Source organism: Centruroides sculpturatus, unplaced genomic scaffold (assembly GCF_000671375.1).
Source record: "Centruroides sculpturatus isolate CEXI.00-Female unplaced genomic scaffold, Cexi_2.0 scaffold1139, whole genome shotgun sequence".
In the NCBI taxonomy this organism is placed as follows: Eukaryota; Metazoa; Arthropoda; class Arachnida; order Scorpiones; family Buthidae; genus Centruroides; species Centruroides sculpturatus.
Genome location: NW_019385735.1, coordinates 94,671 through 102,603, shown reverse-complemented (window position 1 = coordinate 102,603; position 7,933 = coordinate 94,671).

The following is a 7,933-nucleotide window of genomic DNA, read 5'->3' as shown; positions in this document are numbered from 1 at the left end:
CCAAAAGTGTCCGGATTACCGAAAATAATTACATATTTCGCATTGTTTTGCTAGCAGTAACTTACAATATTCTCTACTCCAACTGTTCGAACAGAACTGCTCACATAAAACACACGAAATGTGTGTCATCGAGTAAGAATTGGATGGGGAGATTCACATCGCGACATGCTTCTGTGCGAGCAGACACGTAACGGGGACGGGTACCTTGACGGGAGGTGCGTCGGACTACTGAGCATGTCGGATTAAAAAACGTCGGACTATCGAGGGACAACTGTATTTATTTTGTTTGTACAAAATAAAAAAAATAATTTTTAACGATACAATTGTCTTCGTTAGGCTTAACATCGACGAAAATTCAACGCGAAGCGACACGCAACGGAGAAAAATTTCAACACGGGATAAATTCATATATTTTTTCGTACATGATTGGTTATCCGAAAAATAAGTTATCCGAACAACCCCAGTCCTCAATTGATTCGGATAAACGATGCTCTACTGTACTCTCATTATGCATTAATTAATCCATTGCAATTTTCATTTTCTTGTTTTATTTATTACTTAAATTATGCCTGGTGTTTATTTTTAACTATCGTTTACCTCTATGTTTCATTGCCCGAGAGTAAACAACTTTCCCTCTCAAGGACTCTGGTATAAAGTTTGGCCAAGGATCAGTTTTCGCGATAATATCAATAACACAAGCTACGAGATAAAGATCCTACCAGAGGACAAAAGCGTTTTCAAAACGACAGTAGTTAAAACTAAGTCCTCTGATCTGGAATTTCGTAAATTTTCATAGCATTTTTCAGATCGAAATGCGCATAAAACACGTGTAGTTACAGAAAAAGATAAGTATTACATCTGATGAGGGTTCCTTGCAGAATAATTCAAATAAATTAATCGATAATAACATTAATTGTCTCTTTCTTCGAAAGCATGCCGGACATTTTGAACTTGATGAAGGGAAGATTGCTAATAAAGGGCTTGCGGCAAGAATCTTGCTCATTGTTATTGAATATCTTGGATTTAGGTATGAAATTTAATACAATAAAATATAACGCATTTGTTAAGTAATAAATTTGTAAACATTCTATAATAAAATAAAATTTTATAAATTTATATTTTACGAATTTATTATAAATATATTTGCAACAGTTATAAAATCAGACCAGGCAACAGGAGAGATATGAAAAGTTTTGTGGAAAACAAAGTACTATATGGTATATTTTTAATTAATAAATCTGTATCTATAATGTTTACTTATATTAATATATTTTTACAGTCTGTCGAGATGATCGTGTCACTTTCTGAAAATTATGATCGTTATCAATACATGGACTTTTCTCACATTATTGATGTACAAGCAGTGCGATTCTTTNCATCTCTTATTAAATTTAATAATTATGATTAAATTAATTTTTAATAAATAATTTAGAATATTCTGGAAGAAAAGAATTGGCCTGGAGCAGGACTTGAACTTGCAACTCCTGCTTACCATGCAGATGCATTGCCAATTAACCATACCTCTGACCCAATCTCCCCTTTCAGACATTATGAATACAGCTATATTCTCTTTGGGCAATTTGATTAAAAAAACTGTACTTTTTTCATTAAGAATTATTTATTTTTTGTGAATTATTTCAAAGTATTTTAAAAACAACATAAGGTTTTTTAAAAGTAAGTATTATTAACTTTATTAATTAAACTAATGTTAACGAAACGTGTTATTAGCAAATTTATATTTCAATCAAAAATCAACTTAAAGAAAATTCTGGAATGTCATATTTGTTGTATGAAAATCCATTGTTCTTAGTTTTAAAGAAAATCTCTAAATCTTTCCTTGTATTAATGTTGGTCAGTGATTCATCAGGTATAAAATTATTTAGTCCAACTCTTAACTTTGCTCCAAAGATGATCTCATTGAAGCTGCAGTTTTTACCAGTATGATGCGCTCGATTCTTTATCAGTTGTACGAAACGTAATCCTTACGACCATTTGTTAGTGTGATTAGTCTCCAACCATGAACTAATCATATTTTCTACGTCTTGATTACGACTTTCTTTGACATTGAGTACTTGGGATTTCCGTGCCAATTTTAACTCAGGCCACATACTACACAGTTTTTTGATGACATTATTGGCTAATTCTCTGCTTTTATTGTTTTGTAGAATACCGGTGCACCAAAACTTGTAAAAACATCTAAAAGAACATAGGCCATATCTTCAGCCCTTTTAGTGTTTAATGGTCGTACTTTAACGAATTTAGTCGGGTAGTCGTGGCATACGAGTATAAATTTATATTGCTCGTCAGTTTGCCACTGCATATCCATTAGATCGACCTGACATCTCTAGTTTAATTTATTACTTAATTATTAAGCCTTTCTTACGAATGTTATGTGGAATTTATCAGAAAAAACATTAGTCCAAGTAAATTATAATCATATCGTGTATTCCTTGTAATAGTTTTATATTTTGTACTTAACTTTTTTCCGTACTGTTTCTGCCTTCAAGGGCAAAAACAATATGGCCATCATGCGATATCTGAAATATTTCTTTAGTGTGAACATAATATTTAATCAAATTATTTTTTTTTACAGGCACATCAATTTTTTCTATTTATCTGATAGATACAATGCCATATCTACGTAAATGCTGATATTCTTCTCGTAACTTCGAAGTCACTTTGATTTTTAACTTTCAATTTTTGTATCATAGTCAAATAGCAGAAAATCAAAAATTGTGACTGTTTTGACCTTTTGCTGTTACTAAATCATTTAATCGGTTGTTGAAACGGTTATTGATATCATTTAATAATAACTTCATGATCATTACTTTTTCAAAGAAGAAAACACTATTTTAAAAAACAAAAGTAAAATTAAATTATCGCACAAGATTAAGTACTGGTCGCATTGATTTAAAATTTAATACTGTACTAAACGAAATACCCATACGCAACTCAGACACGAGTGCTGATTGGCTTGTGTATGCTGGATGATCACTCCTCAAGATATTATCATCACTTTGCCTGACCAGATGATAGTAGTATTCATAGTGACTGGTCAGTCTGATTAATTATGATAAAAAACTGAAATTTATTACAGTGCCCGATTTTGTTTATCATTATGAATAATGCCAATACAGTATTAATCACTTAGTTCATAACATACACATTACTTCGCATGTTATAGGGAATTTGTAAATAAATGTGCCAAATGCTTTTATTTTAACAAATAATGGTTTTTGGCGTAAAATTAATGCAAAATCTTAAAAGAAACACAAAAATAAGAACTAATTAAATAATTAATTCAGAAGATGATGTGATAACTGTACAGGTGCTGAAATGCTGAAAGACAGAGTATCTTTTCTACAAGAAGTTGGAGTGCTACGAATATGGGTGTTCACTCCTAACTCTCTCTGATCCTGGGGCTCGATCCAGGAGCACTCGTATAGAAAGTTCAGGATGAAAACTTTTTCGTTTCAAAATTTTTATATTATGTAACAAAACTGATATGGATAGCGAGTTTAGCATAACTTTATTTAATTCATTGATAAACAGAACAATATTTATATTGGAAACTCGTCTAATAAAAATTTTAACTGAACAAAAATATTTTTTAATTGGTTTAAATTAGTGTTTCCAAATTTCCGACATTTTGGACCCGAGAATCCAGAACGGAAATTGTTATTTTCCCGAGAATTTTCGAAAATTCAAGTTAATCTTTTATAGTTAATTTTCGTTGATGATCTGTTATAATGGGTATAACAGTGACTGTTAATAAACAGAAAAGACGTGCTAATTCTGAGTGCTACGTTTGTTTCCTATTGCGAATATTACTGGGTTCTAGGAGCCGACTTTCACGCTTTTCAACCAACTTTTCTCGGAATTTGAGAACGCGAAAACGAAGAACGTCTCGAGAACAGGCAAGAAGGAATTCCCTTCCGGACACCTACTTTAAATATTCTCTAATAATAAAACGAAAAAAAAAACATAACTTACTTTTATATCTAAAATAAAATATCTAAATATGTATATAGTCATCATTGAAAATAAAATATTTTCTGCTCTATAATAATAGATATGGATAGCAACGATGGTCGTATTTCTTATCACCGTGATTTTATTCAGTATAATATTACGTAAAAATGAAAAGTTGCACAAAAGAAACTGTACTAAAGTTGGTGATGTTGCTTGGGCATTATTTGGATCATTTTGCAATCAAGGTTGTATAAACGTTAATATTAATATTATTTTATGGTAACAATAATTTAGTACTAATGCTTAATTACTTACAGGAAATGAATTGTTCTCGCCTTCTAGTGAAAGTTGCCGTCTGCTGGTATCCGGATGGATTCTTGCATTATTTATTATTACTTCCAGTTATAGCGGTGCATTAATGTCTTTCATCTCTTTTCCTGGTCGAGAAAAAGCACCAAAAACTTTTACGGAATTAATAAGGGCTTCCGAAAATAATGAATATGTTACCTACTTGCCCGATATTAGGTCAATTAAGAAAATCATTTCTGTAAGTAATACAGATATACTTTTAAATGAAACATGATTTGCTTAACACATAATTTATTGACGTGTGTTTAGAATTAATCAGGTTTTTCAGTAGTTGCAGTTTTTCGTCCAACGATCGAAAATTTATTGAAAGTTACAGGATACCAGTATACACAAATGAATTTTTAACTGATTATTTTCATCATCTCTTTTATTCGATTATTCAGTATAAACGTATTATTGTAAGGGTGACTTAAAATGACAATAAATAAAGTGGATAGTCGTGTAAGATCCATATTTTCTCAGCGTTTTTTTAACGTTATAGTGGAGATATTAGTTGATTCTATGAGTGTTTCATTTACTATTATTTTTTCTGTTGTTTCTTACACAAGAAAGTAGACTATAAAGTAGAAGTTTCATTGTTTCATTTCTTATTTCTCACGAGTCATTAGTTAAACCGGAACAATAACGTCATTAGATATGACAAATAGAATATCAAGGCACAATAAAAGGTCATCAGTTATTTTATTTGGCCGAGGTCTGAAAATTTCGTAAAATTATTGTAGCTGGGATCGTTAGAATATTAAATTAGCATTGATATTTACTTTTTCTGACTTAAGTTGAGAAAATCGTCGAAACATCAACGTGCCTGGGGACATTGACAAAGATTGGAATCCTAAATTCAGATCTTTCGTGGTGTACCCTAACTGTGTACTAAGTTTCAACTTTTAACTACTAACCGTTTGAGCTCTGCGCTTATCATCATCATCATTATCATCAACCCATCTCGATTAAATATATCGGTTTCGTTATTTCTATAGTTAAACTATTTTAGCATGTAGATTATTTTACATACGATTTTAAGAAATTTCTGTTATTATCAAGAAATAATTAATTTAAATATATTTATTAATTTTTAAAAAGTAAACATTATATTAAATTCATAAAAATAACTTTGCAGAGCTCTAGAGAAGGTGAAGGGTTGGCTTTGAAAAACCTATATGATTCAAACAAAATAAAACAAGAGGGTTTTGACGAAACTTTGGCTATTCGAATGATGGATGAAAAAGTTGCAGTTATATACTTTGAAACGAGTGCTCAAATGATATTGAGACCTTTGGGAATAGACAACTTTTTAGTGTCTGAAGATCAACTGTTTAATGCAAATATGGTATTTGGTGTGCAGAAAAAATCGCCATACAAGAAATCAATAGATAACGTGTAAGTTACTTTTCAAAAATATTGTATGCAATTTCATTGATCAGATTTTTTTCTAAAATGTGACTTTTTTCACTAATCGTAGGATTTCTCGTTTATTTGACGCTGGAATTATAACGAAAATTCAAAATGATGAATTTAATAAATTACGTATAAGACAATCTTTTATCCAAAAAAAAGCAAAAATTAAACATGTACTAAACTTGAATGACTTAGCTGGCCCGTTTTTAATTCTAATAACTGGATATATTTTGTCAATTATTACTTTTCTTGCTGAATACCTTACAGCTAAGATACATCGATGCTATGTTTTACTTGAAGCACAACGAGTGAAGCGGGCAATGTTCTTTGACAGCGACTCAAATTGACGAATCGCTGAAATACGTTTTACTAAGAAACGACTCCACCAATTTAATCTTAATTTTGCACATTAATAGAAAGAATTAAAAGGCGTATCGTGTCGATAGGCGACTTTATAATTCCACTTAGATCTGAAGATATCTGGTGTCTTAGGTCATCCCCCTATTAAGTCATTAGGAAAGTTCTTTTCTTCCTTAAACTCACTTTCATGCTTAAGTATTTAGAACTTATTTAGAAGCTTTTAAATTGTTAAAACTACTAGAATAAAACTTCCAGATATAGTGTATAGAAACAAATTTAAAAAGCGAAATAAAATTAATGTATATAAATATAAACGTAGTTTAGACAAGCAAATAAGTTCGAATGATAAATTATAGTTAATTAAAGTTGATAAAACTAAAAAAAATAATAGTAATATATAATGAAAATTATTACTCGATAAATGTAGCATTATTTAATAATATGTATAAAAACTTAATAATAGCCCCTTACAAAAGTTAATGAATAAGGTTAAATCTGAAATTAGAAAGTTAAATATAATAAATATCTATGAATGTAAATTTTATGTAACTTCTCTAAACGAGATCCGAAGTTTTCATAGAGAAATAAAACGCATAGAAATCCGATTAGATATAGACATTTAATTCAGATAATGTATTGTCTCGTATAATGTTCAATTATTTGTTCAAAGTAAACTGAATTTATGTAATAATTAGAAGTATAATATAAATAGTACAGATGTATTGTATCAGAGATTGAAGACAATATATATCGGTAAAAATGTTAGAATAATTCCATTAGAGAATTAAAAATATGTAGTACCCATCTACAACATAATATAAAATTAATGAATACTTGAAATAAAAAGACTGTCCGGATTGACTTTTAATTTAGGTTAATCTAATATTGAAAACGGAATATTATAAAAGAATTTTATAAACAGATAAAGACATTTCAACAGGAAATTGTATTGGCTAAGTTTAGTATGATAAAATATTGATAATAAGATAGTAGAATTAAAGAAGTGATAAAATGTTTCTGCTATGTTGATGATTGATATCTTTTTATATTACTATAAGTAATGAATACAATTTATTACAATTAGTAAACAGAATAGACAGACAAATTCATTTCATATTAGAAACTGAAAAAGTTAAAAACTACCTTACTACTTCAGATATATATATATATATAAATGAAGATGAAGTTATTTGTTTGTTTCGTTCACGATACACTTCCAGACAGTTCAAGCAATTCCTATGAAACTCTGCAGTTACGGTAACATTCTTCTATCTTACATAATGTTCTACATACCTTGATTACTACGGCAATGATATAGTGCGAAATAGACGTTCTATATCATTAGTACGTCTCTCTACGTTAGCACATAGCACCAACGTGCATTCAATGAATGATTTACACCGCGAAAACTACATAAGTATTTGGTTTTTCCCATATAAAAACTCAGGTATTTTCACTTCTGAATATACTATTCAGATAGAGATATTCAGATACGATTCAGAAGGGACTTTTAATCCTAATCATTTTTTTTTCAAATCTCGTAAGCGTGTTTTATAGAAAAATTACGAGAAGATACTTCTCACGTAGTTCATAGGCATTCTGATAAAGTTCTTAAAATCAGTTTTACTGCATATATTTTTGCAATTTACGATTAATAATGCCGGGTGTAACAATTACTGCGACGAGTACTTTTATAAACCCCTGCAACGTCAGTTATAATAAGCTAGTTATTAAATAAATTAGATAATATTGTAATATTTCAAAAATATTTAAAAAGTTATAATATACAAAAGTTATATTTTTTTTTATTTTTATTTATTTCTCAAAAGACACTGTG